Source organism: Salvelinus alpinus, chromosome 3 (assembly GCF_045679555.1).
Source record: "Salvelinus alpinus chromosome 3, SLU_Salpinus.1, whole genome shotgun sequence".
NCBI classification, from domain to species: Eukaryota; Metazoa; Chordata; class Actinopteri; order Salmoniformes; family Salmonidae; genus Salvelinus; species Salvelinus alpinus.
Window position 1 is genome coordinate 101,114,971 of NC_092088.1, and position 14,591 is coordinate 101,129,561.

Here is a 14,591-nt window from a genome sequence, read left to right on the forward strand (position 1 = left end):
TAGTAGTAGTAGTTGTAGTTGTAGTAGTAGTTGTAGTTGTAGTTGTAGGAGTAGTAGTAGTAGTAGTAGTATCAGTAGTAGTTGTAGTTGTAGTAGTAGTAGTAGTTGTAGTTGTAGTAGTAGTAGTAGTAGTAGTAGTAGTAGTAGTAGTAGTTGTAGTTGTAGTAGTTGTAGTAGTTGTAGTAGTAGTAGTAGTAGTAGTAGTAGTAGTAGTAGTAGTAGTTGTAGTAGTAGTAGTAGTAGTAGTAGTAGTAGTAGTAGTTGTAGTTGTAGTTGTAGTTGTAGTAGTAGTAGTAGTAGTAGTAGTAGTAGTAGTAGTAGTTGTAGTTGTAGTTGTAGTAGTAGTAGTAGTAGTAGTAGTTGTAGTTGTAGTTGTAGTTGTAGTTGTAGTAGTAGTAGTAGTAGTAGTAGTAGTAGTAGTAGTTGTAGTTGTAGTTGTAGTAGTAGTAGTAGTAGTAGTAGTAGTAGTAGTAGTAGTAGTAGTAGTAGTAGTAGTAGTTGTAGTTGTAGTTGTAGTTGTAGTTGTAGTAGTAGTTGTAGTTGTAGTAGTAGTAGTATCAGTAGTAGTAGTAGTATCAAGTACAATGTAGTAACTATAGCCTGGCTTTCATTCACTGGCAGATCTAGTGAAATCAGTACCTCCCCTCAATGTATTCTGAACACTATACTGGGACCAACAACATGCTTTAAAATAGCTTCTGAAGTTTCATAATTGTATTTTTTGTTAAATGGGAAAATATGGCTGTTATTTTAATTTTCTTGAAACGTTTCGGTTTTGGAGATGAGGTTTTTAAAAATCCGGACAACGACTACGGTCGGCTGTCTCATGTGCTGTTACACGAAGAAGCAGTAACGTGACATTGTATAATACATTGATCAATGTAAAGGTCTGATACCCAGTGGACCAGCTGGTAGAATGTGGATAGACTGTCTACTGTCCATGGGGTTTAATCACAGCAGATAGATACTTGTGTGTTTTCTTCACAACCCCAAGCAGAGATTCGTTTGTGTTGTCACGCTACGTTAGCCACGCCGTCACAGTCTCTTTCAGAAATGTCAGCAGCCCAAACAGGAACAGCCCAGGGCTATAGGTGAATATGTTACCGCTTGCACAGCATAACATCCATTTGTCATGTAAGTCAATGCGTTGTGTCAAAGTGCATTTAGTCTGGAGACGTATGGCCTTTAGACGTGATGTGTAATGTTCTGCTGCAAAACCATTATTATACATGAAAACAGTAGAGAAACCGGGAAACAAATGGAACATGTATATTTCACAGACAACGACATGTCAGAAGACATTGACAGTGTTTCTCCTAAAGAAGAAAAGAGACAAGGTACACTATATATATAGCAGTATGGGAACGCCCCTTCAAATTAGTGGATTCGGATATTTCAGCCATACCAGCTGCTGACAGGTGTAGAAAATCGAGCTCAGAGCCATGCAATCTCCATAGACAAACATTGGAAGTAGAATGGCCTGTACTGAAGAGCTCAGTGACATTCAACTTGGCACCGTCATAGGATGCCACCTTTCCAACAAGACAGTTTGTCAAATTTCTACCCGGTCAACTGTAAGTGCTGTTATTGTGAAGTGATAACGTCTAGGAGCAACAACGGCTCAGACGTGAAGTGGTAGGCCACACAAGCGCACAGAACGCAACCGCCGAGTGCTCAAACACACAGTACGTAAAAATTGTCTGTCCTCGGGTTGCAACACTCTCTACCGAGTTCCAAACTGCCTCTGGAAGCATCGTCAGCACAATAAATGTTCGTCTGGAGCTTCATGAAATGGGTTTCCATGGCCGATCAGATGCACAAGGTCCCTATGCGCAATGCTACGCGTCGGCTGGAGTGGTGTAAAGTTCGCCGCCATTGGACTTTGGAGCAGTGGGAACGCGTTCACTGGTGTGATGAATCACGCTTCACCATCTGGCAGTCCGACAGACGAATCTGGGTTTGGCGGATGCCAGGAGAACGCTATCTGTCCCAATGCATAGTGCCAACTGTAAAGTTTGGTGGAGGAGGAATAATGGTTCGGGCCCCTTAGTTCCAGTGAAGGAAAATCTTAACACTACAGCATACAATGACATTCTAGATGATTCTGTTCTTCCAACGTTGTGGCAACAGTTTGGGGAAGGCCCTTTCCTGTTTCAGAATGACTATGTCCCCGTGCACAAAGCAAGGTTCATACAGAAACGGTTTGTTAAGCTCAGTGTGGAAAACTTGAAGAACCCTATTCATCCCGACCACCTTCGGGATGAATTGGAACGCCGACTGCGAGCCGGGCCTAATCGCCCAACATCAGTGCCCGACCTCACTAATTATCTTGTGACTGAATGGAAGCAAGTCCCCACAGGAATGTTCCAACATCTAGTGGAAAGCCTTCCCATGATTTTGGAATGAGATATTAGACGAGCAAGAATATGTGGTCACCTGCTCATGTAGAGTATGTTAGTTATTCCCTGACAACAGTACACGATTGGTTCTTACACATAAGAACGGATCCTAAAACATCTGTTGTCCACGACAGAGACCCAACTCTAATGTGTGCCAGTCCCCGGGGTTCACAGGAGCTGAGGCCCTCACACACAGAGAGAGAGAGAAAGATGGATGGAGAGAGAGAGAGAGAGAAAGAGGGATGGAGAGAGAGAGAGAGAGAGAGAGAGAGAGAGGGATGAGAGAGAGAGAGAGAGAGAGAAAGAGAAAGAGGGATGGAGAGAGAGAGAGAAAGAGAAATGGAGAGAGAGAGAGAGAGAGGAATGGGAGAGAGAGAGAGATAGATTCCTCCGTTGTCTCCCTAACTCAGGGAGGTGTGTGTTTAGGTCTCTCCTATACGGTTCATTATTCAGATGATCTGTCCAGGACCTTGCCAGGTCGCTGGTGGCGATAAGGAGGGGGGGTGGAGAGGGGAAGGAGGTGGAGGACACGACTCGCCTTTGAGGAAAAGTGGATGCCTGGTGGCGGCCCAGGGAGCCCTGCCAAGATCCGCCCTGATGTTCTCTCAGACATCCCAAGAGCACAGCTGTGGCCGGGGCATGCAGAGTGGTGTGTGTGTGTGTGTGTGTGTGTGTGTGTGTGTGTGTGTGTGTGTGTGTGTGTGTGTGTGTGTGTATGGTGCCTGGCTACGCGTGTGAGGCTGGGCTACCTAATGTATATCACCTGTGTCTGACAGGAAGAGATGTGATTAAACTGTATATCACCTGTGTCTGACAGGAAGAGCTGTGATTAAACTGTATATCACCTGTGTCTGACAGGAAGAGCTGTGATTAAACGGTTTATCACCTGTGTCTGACAGGAAGTGATGTGATTAAACTGTGTCTGACAGGGAGAGCTGTGATTAAACGGTATATCACCTGTGTCTGACAGGAAGTGATGTGATTAAACTGTGTCTGACAGGAAGTGCTGTGATTAAACTGCCGGCCTGGCACAACATCAGCAAATGCATTTCCCCTAAATAATCACATTCATCAAGAACTGCAGAACAACCCCCAAACTATTTTCGGAGTGCGGACTGCGAACGCACGACTCACACACACACCAATAGTGACCTTTGTGAGAAGCTCACCTTGTAACACCAGGGCAGAATGTGTATAACTATACTGTTCACTTGCTATCAACTACTCTAGTTAGGGGACCAATAGCGGTTCTGGACCGGTTCCTGACTGACATTTCTGTGTACAGAGCACTCTGTGAACGGCACAATGTCAACTGCTTTATAGTCAGCGAAACAGCTGAGTCTCCCTGTTCAGCTGGCGCTGCCCGCCAGGAGCTGAGATGGAGCGGGAGATCTGCCATCTCATTTGCATCGGGAGTGACGTGCAACATGTTCTGGTCCAATCAGATTTCCTCTGGCTGCGAGTCCCACGTGACATACGGCATATTGAAGAGGAGAGCAGCAGTACCGGTCTCATCTCACTGGGATGGAATCTCACACAGATTTTAAACGTTCAACATGAAAAAAATGAATAATAATTCAGTAGATTTGAAAGACTTTCTCTTGGTCACAGAGGGATGAAATCACTTCCTGCTTAAAGCTAAAGTTGCAACAAGTCTTCAGAGGGCAGAACATTCTCTGTTGTCAGTTCTATGAAACGGGTTCTGTTACCTGACCGGTTCCAACCCCTGCTATGAAACGGGTTCTGTTACCTGACCGGTTCCAACCCCTGCTATGAAACGGGTTCTGTTACCTGACCGGTTCCAACCCCTGCTATGAAACGGGTTCTGTTACCTGACCGGTTCCAACCCCTGCTATGAAACGGGTTCTGTTACCTGACCGGTTCCAACCCCTGCTATGAAACGGGTTCTGTTACCTGACCGGTTCCAACCCCTGCTATGAAACGGGTTCTGTTACCTGACCGGTTCCCCCTGCTATGAAACAGGTTCTGTTACCTGACCGGTTCCAACCCCTGCTATGAAACGGGTTCTGTTACCTGACCGGTTCCAACCCCTGCTATGAAACAGGTTCTGTTACCTGACCGGTTCCCCCTGCTATGAAACGGGTTCTGTTACCTGACCGGTTCCAACCCCTGCTATGAAACGGGTTCTGTTACCTGACCGGTTCCAACCCCTGCTATGAAACGGGTTCTGTTACCTGACCGGTTCCAACCCCTGCTATGAAACAGGTTCTGTTACCTGACCGGTTCCAACCCCTGCTATGAAACGGGTTCTGTTACCTGACCGGTTCCAACCCCTGCTATGAAACGGGTTCTGTTACCTGACCGGTTCCAACCCCTGCTGTGAAACGGGTTCTGTTACCTGACCGGTTCCAACCCCTGCTATGAAACGGGTTCTGTTACCTGACCGGTTCCAACCCCTGCTATGAAACGGGTTCTGTTGCCTGACCGGTTCCAACCCCTGCTATGAAACGGGTTCTGTTACCTGACCGGTTCCAACCCCTGCTATGAAACGGGTTCTGTTACCTGACCGGTTCCAACCCCTGCTATGAAACGGGTTCTGTTACCTGACCGGTTCCAACCCCTGCTATGAAACGGGTTCTGTTACCTGACCGGTTCCAACCCCTGCTATGAAACGGGTTTTGTTACCTGACCGGTTCCAACCCCTGCTATTAAACGGGTTCTGTTGCCTGACCGGTTCCAACCCCTGCTATGAAACGGGTTCTGTTACCTGACCGGTTCCAACCCCTGCTATGAAACGGGTTCTGTTACCTGACCGGTTCCAACCCCTGCTATGAAACGGGTTCTGTTACCTGACCGGTTCCAACCCCTGCTATGAAACGGGTTCTGTTACCTGACCGGTTCCAACCCCTGCTATGAAACGGGTTCTGTTGCCTGACCGGTTCCAACCCCTGCTATGAAACGGGTTCTGTTACCTGACCGGTTCCAACCCCTGCTATGAAACGGGTTCTGTTGCCTGACCGGTTCCAACCCCTGCTATGAAACGGGTTCTGTTACCTGACCGGTTCCAACCCCTGCTATGAAACGGGTTCTGTTACCTGACCGGTTCCAACCCCTGCTATGAAACGGGTTCTGTTGCCTGACCGGTTCCAACCCCTGCTATGAAACGGGTTCTGTTACCTGACCGGTTCCAACCCCTGCTATGAAACGGGTTCTGTTACCTGACCGGTTCCAACCCCTGCTATGAAACGGGTTCTGTTACCTGACCGGTTCCAACCCCTGCTATGAAACGGGTTCTGTTACCTGACCGGTTCCAACCCCTGCTATGAAACGGGTTCTGTTACCTGACCGGTTCCAACCCCTGCTATGAAACGGGTTCTGTTACCTGACCGGTTCCAACCCCTGCTATGAAACGGGTTCTGTTACCTGACCGGTTCCAACCCCTGCTATGAAACGGGTTCTGTTACCTGACCGGTTCCAACCCCTGCTATGAAACGGGTTCTGTTACCTGACCGGTTCCAACCCCTGCTATGAAACGGGTTCTGTTACCTGACCGGTTCCAACCCCTGCTATGAAACGGGTTCTGTTACCTGACCGGTTCCAACCCCTGCTATGAAACGGGTTCTGTTACCTGACCGGTTCCAACCCCTGCTATGAAACGGGTTCTGTTGCCTGACCGGTTCCAACCCCTGCTATGAAACGGGTTCTGTTACCTGACCGGTTCCAACCCCTGCTATGAAATGGGTTCTGTTACCTGACCGGTTCCAACCCCTGCTATGAAACGGGTTCTGTTACCTGACCGGTTCCAACCCCTGCTATGAAACGGGTTCTGTTACCTGACCGGTTCCCCCTGCTATGAAACGGGTTCTGTTACCTGACCGGTTCCCCCTGCTATGAAACGGGTTCTGTTACCTGACCGGTTCCAACCCCTGCTATGAAACGGGTTCTGTTACCTGACCGGTTCCAACCCCTGCTATGAAACGGGTTCTGTTACCTGACCGGTTCCCCCTGCTATGAAACGGGTTCTGTTACCTGACCGGTTCCCCCTGCTATGAAACGGGTTCTGTTGCCTGACCGGTTCCAACCCCTGCTATGAAACGGGTTCTGTTACCTGACCGGTTCCCCCTGCTATGAAACGGGTTCTGTTACCTGACCGGTTCCAACCCCTGCTATGAAACGGGTTCTGTTACCTGACCGGTTCCCCCTGCTATGAAACGGGTTCTGTTACCTGACCGGTTCCCCCTGCTATGAAACGGGTTCTGTTACCTGACCGGTTCCCCCTGCTATGAAACGGGTTCTGTTACCTGACCGGTTCCAACCCCTGCTATGAAACGGGTTCTGTTACCTGACCGGTTCCAACCCCTGCTATGAAACGGGTTCTGTTACCTGACCGGTTCCCCCTGCTATGAAACGGGTTCTGTTACCTGACCGGTTCCAACCCCTGCTATGAAACGGGTTCTGTTACCTGACCGGTTCCAACCCCTGCTATGAAACGGGTTTTGTTACCTGACCGGTTCCAACCCCTGCTATGAAACGGGTTCTGTTACCTGACCGGTTCCCCCTGCTATGAAACGGGTTCTGTTACCTGACCGGTTCCCCCTGCTATGAAACGGGTTCTGTTACCTGACCGGTTCCCCCTGCTATGAAACGGGTTCTGTTACCTGACCGGTTCCCCCTGCTATGAAACGGGTTCTGTTACCTGACAGGTTCCAACCCCTGCTATGAAACGGGTTCTGTTACCTGACCGGTTCCAACCCCTGCTATGAAACAGGTTCTGTTACCTGACCGGTTCCAACCCCTGCTATGAAACGGGTTCTGTTACCTGACCGGTTCCAACCCCTGCTGTGAAACGGGTTCTGTTACCTGACCGGTTCCAACCCCTGCTATGAAACGGGTTCTGTTACCTGACCGGTTCCAACCCCTGCTATGAAACGGGTTCTGTTACCTGACCGGTTCCCCCTGCTATGAAACAGGTTCTGTTACCTGACCGGTTCCCCCTGCTATGAAACGGGTTCTGTTACCTGACCGGTTCCAACCCCTGCTATGAAACGGGTTCTGTTACCTGACCGGTTCCAACCCCTGCTATGAAACGGGTTCTGTTACCTGACCGGTTCCAACCCCTGCTATGAAACGGGTTCTGTTACCTGACCGGTTCCAACCCCTGCTATGAAACGGGTTCTGTTACCTGACCGGTTCCCCCTGCTATGAAACGGGTTCTGTTACCTGACCGGTTCCCCCTGCTATGAAACGGGTTCTGTTGCCTGACCGGTTCCAACCCCTGCTATGAAACGGGTTCTGTTACCTGACCGGTTCCCCCTGCTATGAAACGGGTTCTGTTGCCTGACCGGTTCCAACCCCTGCTATGAAACGGGTTCTGTTACCTGACCGGTTCCAACCCCTGCTATGAAACGGGTTCTGTTACCTGACCGGTTCCAACCCCTGCTATGAAACGGGTTCTGTTACCTGACCGGTTCCCCCTGCTATGAAACGGGTTCTGTTACCTGACCGGTTCCAACCTCTGCTATGAAACGGGTTCTGTTACCTGACCGGTTCCCCCTGCTATGAAACGGGTTCTGTTACCTGACCGGTTCCAACCCCTGCTATGAAACGGGTTCTGTTACCTGACCGGTTCCAACCCCTGCTGTGAAACGGGTTCTGTTACCTGACCGGTTCCAACCCCTGCTATGAAACGGGTTCTGTTACCTGACCGGTTCCAACCCCTGCTATGAAACGGGTTCTGTTACCTGACCGGTTCCAACCCCTGCTATGAAACGGGTTCTGTTACCTGATCGGTTCCAACCCCTGCTATGAAACGGGTTCTGTTACCTGACCGGTTCCCCCTGCTATGAAACGGGTTCTGTTACCTGACCGGTTCCCCCTGCTATGAAACGGGTTCTGTTACCTGACCGGTTCCCCCTGCTATGAAACGGGTTCTGTTACCTGACCGGTTCCAACCCCTGCTGTGAAACGGGTTCTGTTACCTGACCGGTTCCAACCCCTGCTATGAAACGGGTTCTGTTACCTGACCGGTTCCCCCTGCTATGAAACGGGTTCTGTTACCTGACCGGTTCCCCCTGCTATGAAACGGGTTCTGTTACCTGACCGGTTCCAACCCCTGCTATGAAACGGGTTCTGTTACCTGACCGGTTCCAACCCCTGCTGTGAAACGGGTTCTGTTACCTGACCGGTTCCAACCCCTGCTGTGAAACGGGTTCTGTTACCTGACCGGTTCCAACCCCTGCTATGAAACGGGTTCTGTTACCTGACCGGTTCCAACCCCTGCTATGAAACGGGTTCTGTTACCTGACCGGTTCCAACCCCTGCTATGAAACGGGTTCTGTTACCTGACCGGTTCCAACCCCTGCTATGAAACGGGTTCTGTTACCTGATCGGTTCCAACCCCTGCTATGAAACGGTGCCAGTTTGTACTGTCAAGAAGTATGATCACATTTCCTTTACAGTTATAAGGTCAAATCTTAAAGTAGTTTATAATTACATTGTTACTATATACACATATATACATACATACACCTTAGCGACATTTAATCCTAGTTAAAATTCCCTGTTTTAGGTCAGTTAGGATCACCACTTTATTTTAAGAATGTGAAATGTCAGAATAATAGTAGAGAGAATTATTTATTTCAGCTTTTATTTCTTTCATCACATTCCCAGTGGGTCAGAAGTTTACATACACTCAATTAGTATTTGGTAGCATTGCCTTTAAATTGTTTAACTTGGGTCAAACGTTTCGGGTAGCCTTCCACAAGCTTCCCACAATAAGTTGGGTGAATTTTGGCCCATTCCTCCTGACAGAGCTGGTGTAACTGAGTCGGGTTTGCAGGCCTCCTTGCTCGCACACGCTTTTTCAGTTCTGCCCACAAATGTTCTATAGGATTGAGGTCAGGGCTTTGTGATGGCCACTCCAATACCTTGTCTTTGTTGTCCTTAAGCCATTTTGACACAACTTTGGAAGTATGCTTGGGGTCATTGTCCACTTGGAAGACCCATTTACAACCAAGCTTTAACTTCCTGACTGATGTCTTGAGATGTTGCTTCAATATATCCACATAATTTTCCTTCCTCATGATGCATCTATTTTGTGAAGTGCGCCAGTCCCTCCTGCAGCAAAGCACCCCCACAACCTGATGCTGCCACCTCCGTGCTTCACGGTTGGGATGGTGTTCTTCGGCTTGCAAGCCTCCCCCTTTCTCCTCCAAACATAACGATGGTCATTATGGTCAAACAGTTCTATTTTTGTTTCATCAGACCAGAGGACATTTCTCCAAAAAGTATGATATTTGCCCCCATGTGCAGTTGCAAACTGTAGTCTGGCTTTTTTATGGCGGTTTTGGAGCAGTGGCTTCTTCCTTGCTGAGCGGCCTTTCAGGTTATGACGATATAGGACTCGTTTTACTGTGGCTATAGATACCCGTTTCCTCCAGCATCTTCACAAGGTCCTTTGCTGTTGTTCTGGGATTGATTTGCACTTTTCGCACCAAAGTACGTTCATCTCTAGGAGACAGAACGCCTCTCCTTCCTGAGCGGTATGACGGCTACGTGGTCCCATGGTGTTTATACTTGCGTAATATTGTTTGTACAGATGAACGTGGTACCTTCAAGCGTTTGGAAATTACTCCCAAGGATGAACCAGACTTGTGGAGGTCTACAATTTATTTCTGAGGTCTTGGCTGATTTCGTTTGACTTGCACATGATGTCAAGCAAAGAGGAACTAAGTTTGAAGGTAGGCCTTGAAATACATCCACAATTACACCTCCAATTGACTCAAATTATGTCAATTAGCCTATCAGAAGCTTCTAAAGGCATGACATCATTTTCTGGAATTTTCCAAGCTGTTTAAAGGCACAGTCAACTTGGTGTATGTAAACTTCTGACCCACTGGAATTGTGATAGTGAATTATAAGTGAAATAATCTGTAAACAATTGTTGGAAAAATTACTTGTGTCATGCACAAAGTAGATGTCCTAACCGACTTGCCAAAACTGTAGTTTGTTATCAAGAAATGTGTGGAGTGGTTGAAAAACAAGTTTTAATGACTCCAACCTAAGTGTATGTAAACTTAAACTGTAGATATGAAGGAGAGAGACAGATGTGAAGGATAGAGAGAGAGCAGAGAGAGAGCAGAGAGAGATATGTGAAGGATAGAGAGAGAGCAGAGAGAGATGTGAAGGACAGAGAGAGAGAGAGAGAGCAGAGAGAGAGAGCAGAGAGATGTGAAGGAGAGAGAGAGAGAGCAGAGAGAGAGATGTGAAGGAGAGAGAGAGAGAGAGAGCAGAGAGAGAGATGTGAAGGAGAGAGAGAGAAATGTGAAGGATAGAGAGAGAGCGCAGAGAGAGAGATGTGAAGGACAGAGAGAGAGAGCGCAGAGAGAGAGATGTGAAGGATAGAGAGTTTCCATCTCTCCATCTGGGCAATGGTTCAGTGAAGGGAGAGGTTGACCTTCCCTCTTCACACAGTTATGAGGGTCACCCCTCTCCCCCTGGTGTCGACTAGGCACCCCTGACAGCTCGTAATTATAGATGGAGCTTCCATTCAGTTTAACACTCATCTGACCACATAACTGTGTGAAGAGGGAAGGTCAACCTCAACCTCTCTCTTCACTGAACCCAGATGGAGAGATGGCTAGTGTTGATGGGGTGTCCAGTGTATCTCTCTCTCTCTCTGAGACACACAGACACTCTCTCTCTCTGAGACACACAGACACTCTCTCTCTCTCTCTCTGAGACACACAGACACTCTCTCTCTCTGAGACACACAGACACTCTCTCTCTCTGAGACACACAGACACTCTCTCTCTCTCTCTCTGAGACACACAGACACTCTCTCTCTCTCTCTCTGAGACACACAGACACTCTCTCTCTCTGAGACACACAGACACTCTCTCTCTCTCTCTCTCTCTCTCTCTGAGACACACAGACACACTCTCTCTCTCTGGAGCAGGGCGTCGCACATTTTTTTGAGGGGGGGGGGGGGGTAGATGTTTGATTTATTGACTAAATCAAACATGAATGTCATTGGCCTGTGGGGGGTGTAGTCTCAACACGGGGTTAAGGGGTTTTTGTTGACGGTGGTGGGAAAACGCCGTCTCAGGCGCCACTCCACGATCTCCCAGTAAGTGTTCAACTGGGTTGACTGAGACGGCCGTGACGTATGGTTTTACACGCTCATCAAACCATTCAGTGACAACGCGTTCCCTGTGGACGGGGGGGGGGGCATTATCATCTGATAGGGGCACAGCCGTGGAAGCCAAAATTAACGGCCTGCCCAGCCCTTTTTAAACATGACCCTAAGCATGATGGGATGTTGATTTCTTAACTCAGGAAGCTCACCTGTGTGGAAGCGCCCGTTTTCAACACACTTTGCATCACCTCATTTACTCAAGTGTTTCTTTGATCAGCTCTCTGTACATTCAGACAAATCACGTCTTCTCCTCTCTGATTTAAAAAACAATCTGATAAACGATGCTGATATACTCCACCGCTGGTACCGGCCCGTATCAGAAGTTTACTAGCGAGATGTTCCCTATAACTAGACGAACTAGGTGTTAAGCAGAGAGCAAGTTACACAAACAAATAGTTTAAAAACAGAAAACGTGTGGATTTATATTAAGAAGCATATTGGAAAGCTGCGTCTTTCTTGATTGGAACAATCAGTTGACTGCAATGCTGTTGATTGGTCGAAACATACAGCGTTAATATGGAGGAGGAGGAACTGGGGCTGCTTGAGTGACATGAAGGGGGCGGGGCTTGGTGTGAGTGGGATTGGCAAACAGCTAAAAGAGGAAGGAACGGAAAGAGAACTTAGTCAGTCAGTCAGCTCAGTCAGTCAGTCAGCTCAGTCAGTCAGTCAGTCAGTCAGTCAGCTCAGTCAGTCAGTCAGTCAGCTAGTCAGTCAGTCAGTCAGTCAGTCAGTCAGCTAGTCAGTCAGTCAGTCAGTCAGCTCAGTCAGTCAGACAGTCAGACAGTCAGTCAGTCAGCTCAGACAGTCAGTCAGTCAGCTCAGACAGTCAGTCAGTCAGTCAGTCAGTCAGCTCAGACAGTCAGTCAGTCAGTCAGTCAGTCAGTCAGTCAGTCAGCTCCCTCAGTCAGTCAGTCAGTCAGTCAGTCAGTCAGTCAGTCAGTCAGCTAGTCAGTCAGTCAGTCAGTCAGCTAGTCAGTCAGTCAGTCAGTCAGTCAGTCAGTCAGTCAGTCAGTCAGTCAGCTCCAGTAATAGCATGTTAAAAGTATAACAATGTGTGTTACAGACGGGCTAAGTGTCGTCTCAAAATATAGCATACGTTTTTTTTTTTCGATTTGGATCGTGTGCATGTCCATATCGCAATTTAGATTAAAATGTAATTAATTGTGGAGCTCTGCAACACCTCTTTAATTCTTATTGGTGCTCTGACACTGGTCTGCTCAGGAAGCAAGACGCCGCAGCCCGGGAGAGAGAGGAACTATGTGTGTGTGTGTGTGTGTGTGTGTGTGGTGTGTGTGTGTGTGTGTGGTGTGTGGTGTGTGGGTGCGTGCGTGTGTGTGTGTGTGTGTGAGAGAGAGAGAGAGTGTATGTTTTCCACCAGTCCTCCCCCATAATGTCATCGTCGATGTGAATTCGGGACTCATTATAGTTCCGTGGCGCCGACACCACTACACGTACTGTCGTCATGGTAACGGACTTTGCGTTGGAATAAATAAAATAAAAACCGTCAACATACACTATTCAACGTCCCAAACCGATTAGCTTCAGATCGATACGTGTTTTACATATTAACAGAGCTATAAATTCATGGAATGATCAGAGCAATAAAACATAAATTGCATGGGAGAGGCACTTACTGTCAATCAATATCCTGAACCAATCTGTCTGTCTGTCTGTCTGTCTGTCTGTCTGTCTGTCTGTCTGTCTGTCTGTCTGTCTGTCTGTCTGTCTGTCTGTCTGTCTGTCTGTCTGTCTGTCTGTGTGTATGTCTGTCTGTCTGTCTGTCTGTCTGTCTGTCAAGCTTAAGAGTACTGTTGAAACATATTTCCATTCTCTAAGTACCCCTTACTGTGAAGGTGTAGACTATATTACATGGATTTATTGTGAAGGTGTAGACTATATTACATGGATTTACTGTGAAGGTGTAGACTATATTACATGGATTTACTGTGAAGGTGTAGGCTATATTACATTGATTTACTGTGAAGGTGTAGGCTATATTACATGGATTTATTGTGAAGGTGTAGACAATATTACATGGATTTATTGTGAAGGTGTAGACTATATTACATGGATTTACTGTGAAGGTGTAGACTATATTACATGGATTTACTGTGAAGGTGTAGACTATATTACATGGATTGACTGTGAAGGTGTAGACTATATTACATGGATTTACTGTGATGGTGTAGACTATATTACATGGATTTATTGTGAAGGTGTAGACTATATTACATGGATTTACTGTGAAGGTGTAGACTATATTACAGGGATTTATTGTGAAGGTGTAGGCTATATTACATGGATTTATTGTGAAGGTGTAGACTATATTACATGGATTTACTGTGAAGGTGTAGACTATATTACATGGATTTATTGTGATGGTGTAGACTATATTACATGGATTTATTGTGAAGGTGTAGGTAGACTATATTACATGGATTTACTGTGAAGGTGTAGACTATATTACATGGATTTATTGTGAAGGTGTAGGTAGACTATATTACATGGATTTACTGTGAAGGTGTAGACTATATTACATGGATTTACTGTGAAGGTGTAGACTATATTACATGGATTTACTGTGAAGGTGTAGACTATATTACATGGATTTATTGTGAAGGTGTAGACTATATTACATGGATTTACTGTGAAGGTGTAGACTATATTACATGGATTTATTGTGATGGTGTAGACTATATTACATGGATTTATTGTGAAGGTGTAGGTAGACTATATTACATGGATTTACTGTGAAGGTGTAGACTATATTACATGGATTTACTGTGAAGGTGTAGACTATATTACATGGATTTACTGTGAAGGTGTAGACTATATTACATGGATTTACTGTGAAGGTGTAGACTATATTACATGGATTTACTGTGAAGGTGTAGACTATATTACATGGATTTACTGTGATGGTGTAGACTATATTACATGGATTTACTGTGAAGGTGTAGACTATATTACCTGGATTTATTGTGAAGGTGTAGACTATATTACATGGATTTACTGTGATGGTGTAGACTATATTA

General features: G+C 46.8%; 2 protein-coding genes across 2 annotated transcripts in view; one reads left to right on the plus strand and one right to left on the minus strand.

The window, feature by feature from the left end:
• dock1 (dedicator of cytokinesis 1) overlaps positions 1–14,591 on the minus strand; it is an 800,130-nt gene that overhangs the window by 350,609 nt on the left and 434,930 nt on the right. The window lies entirely within an intron of this gene.
• The window catches only part of LOC139571619 (inhibitory synaptic factor 2A), an 84,531-nt gene that overhangs the window by 41,733 nt on the left and 28,207 nt on the right, over positions 1–14,591 (plus strand). The window lies entirely within an intron of this gene.